Source organism: Alligator sinensis, unplaced genomic scaffold, assembly GCF_000455745.1.
Source record: "Alligator sinensis unplaced genomic scaffold, ASM45574v1 scaffold180_1, whole genome shotgun sequence".
Classification (NCBI taxonomy): Eukaryota; Metazoa; Chordata; order Crocodylia; family Alligatoridae; genus Alligator; species Alligator sinensis.
This window is the reverse complement of record NW_005842640.1, coordinates 210,221-212,833: the sequence shown is the minus strand read 5'-3', so window position 1 is coordinate 212,833 and position 2,613 is coordinate 210,221.

Here is a 2,613-nt window from a genome sequence, read left to right as displayed (position 1 = left end):
TTAAATGTCTGATCTAGAGAAAGATAAAGGACAGTTAAAAAAGGAACTTGATAGTTTTTGATGACTCTGATGTGACTACTTTGTTGGTCAGATGAATACAATAAAATGGTAAACAAATCTAGACCAAATTATAACTACTATGTATTTTCAAAATATTCAATTTGCTTTGAGCTGCATCTGTGTATAATTTAAAAAAAATACCGTACTCAAATTATTTCTTTTACCTAACAAGGCCTGTTTTATTATTACCAAAACTAATTCTAGAGAAATTTGTCTTTAATTTCATACATAGCAACACAGAAGTTTTCCCCAAAGACAGGTGCTTTAGAAGAGGAGAGAGAAGGCATATGGCCCCTTAAGCTTCATTATCTTTGGCACTTTAATCCATGTTATTTTATCTGAACATTTATTTTCTCCTAATAAGCCAGCTAGGACCTATGCTCAAGTAAAAAAAGACAAACAAATTCCCAGCTTGTGTCTTTCATTGGGATAGTGCCACTTGTAACTAGACTGTGACTATCTTGTCACAGTTAACAAAGTAACTCATTCCATTATATCTGAGTCTGAACTTATCTGGGAATCAATGGTAAATTTGTTGATTTTCATGTTATGTATGTGTCCCAATGATTTTCTTCCCTGGAAGAGTTTAAGCAACAATGAGAAAATAAGTGAAGGAACACTAACCATCATTTGGGCTAGTTAAGATTATATGTCAAAAGCAAATAGACATAAACTTTGTTAAAATACTTGCTTATATGTATAGATAATTAAGCAGTTAATAGAATACACTGTACTAATGGTATAGCTAAGAGGTGTGAACATGTATCTGTATGTCATAGGAAACACCACTCTGATGTGTCTTGGACGGCCGGAGCCGACTCGAGGTGATATACAAACTGCTCGGTCGTTTGGGCGGGCTGGTGAATGGAGAGGCAGACAAAGCGTATTGGTTGCAAAAACTTTACTTACGCCGCTAGTAGCCGCGACGCAGGTGGTCCGGTCGCTTAAACAACTCCACGAGTTGCTCTAGCTGGCAAGGCTCAGGCCAGCTAATCCGTCCACAAATTAAGCCGGCAGGGAAAGGGTACATCGAAGGATTGCACTCGGCGACGGGGAGAAGAATCGATAGGTGATCAGTCTATCGATCAGCTTAGCCGCAAGTCAGATATCTTTAGAGGCACTCTGCAGCATGCTCAAAGTTCTCCGACTTGGGCGGAAGTTGCACAAAATTTTATACGGCTAGCAAGCCAATTACTAGCCGCCATATAGGAATAATTTAGAACTGGCCAATAGCGGGACACAAATTTGCATGCGAAATGGCGGGAACTCTCTTGCACCGGGGTTTTCTGTTGCAGCAGAAAACTTTTGCTGTACAAGAGACTCTCATGTGGCGGGAAAATTCCATCGTGCTGAGGCACTAAAATCATTGGGTTGTGACATGATGGATATGAAGAACTTAGAAAATTAACAGGAGAGCACATATAAGGAAGATAAATTGATATGAGGAAGTATGTGAAATCAAAGAGAGTCAATAGACTCTATATTAGTAAAATGAACCACATCAAACCTAAAGCAGATTTTATAATATTATCAGGGCTCAGTCTAGACTCTATCACATGCTGGATGTAAAAATGGTAATTACATTAGAGAGAAGAATATTTAAATTCTAGTTGACATATAGTTCTGTACTGAGTGAATAGATATATTCTACTGTCATATCCAGTATACTGGTTCTCTCAAAGGCAATCTTTTAAAATATCTCTAATTCTAAAAGGAAATTAAGCTTCTGATTGTTGCTGTCATGACTTTAGCTTTCCTTAGTTTTGGGGATATCCTTGCACCTAGTAATATAGAGCCCGAAAGTTGAGAGGTAACACCTAGAATTCAAGTAAAAATCTATGGTAAGTCCTTTTAGAATACACCATACCATAGCATCTGAGGAATTATGTCAGCTCACAATTAAATTAAATTATATTTTCTGCAGGTATTTTCAGAAGAATTGCTTAGTACTTCCTTAGAAAATGTGTGATGGATGTGGTGCTGTTCTGTCATATTTAAGGACTGCTTTGTTACTGAGATGATTTCGGCCTGACTCGGCTGCTTTAACCTAATAAGAGAGTGTCTGTAAAACCAGAGAAGCAACGTGTTGTTGGTGATGTCTTTTATTAGACCAGCTGCATAACTGGGAGAAATGTTAGACATGCTGTTGATCATCAACTGTCATTTTTCAGGCCTAGGAAAGAAGTAGGCCTAGCTTAATAAGCTAAATAACAGCTAAAACAATGGATTGTGTTTAACTTCATATACAAAAGCCCTTGCTTATGTCAATGAAAATAGTCACTTAAAACAATAGAGAAGAACTTAAACTAGGAGCAGAGAGAAGTTATCAGAAGTAGCTTCACAACCAGAGATGTGCAGTTGAATAGATAATCTAATTAGGTAGAAGAATTTGTAGGCAACCGTCTGTCACAACCCAAAGTTGTGATTTTCTTGTTTGTGTGTGCTTCGGCATCGCTAAATTGTGTTCCCGCTAAATTGCAGCTCTTTTGCACAGTGGAGTGTTCTGTTGCAATTAAGAACCCGCGTGCAGGAGCTTTTCCCGCCAGTTCTGTA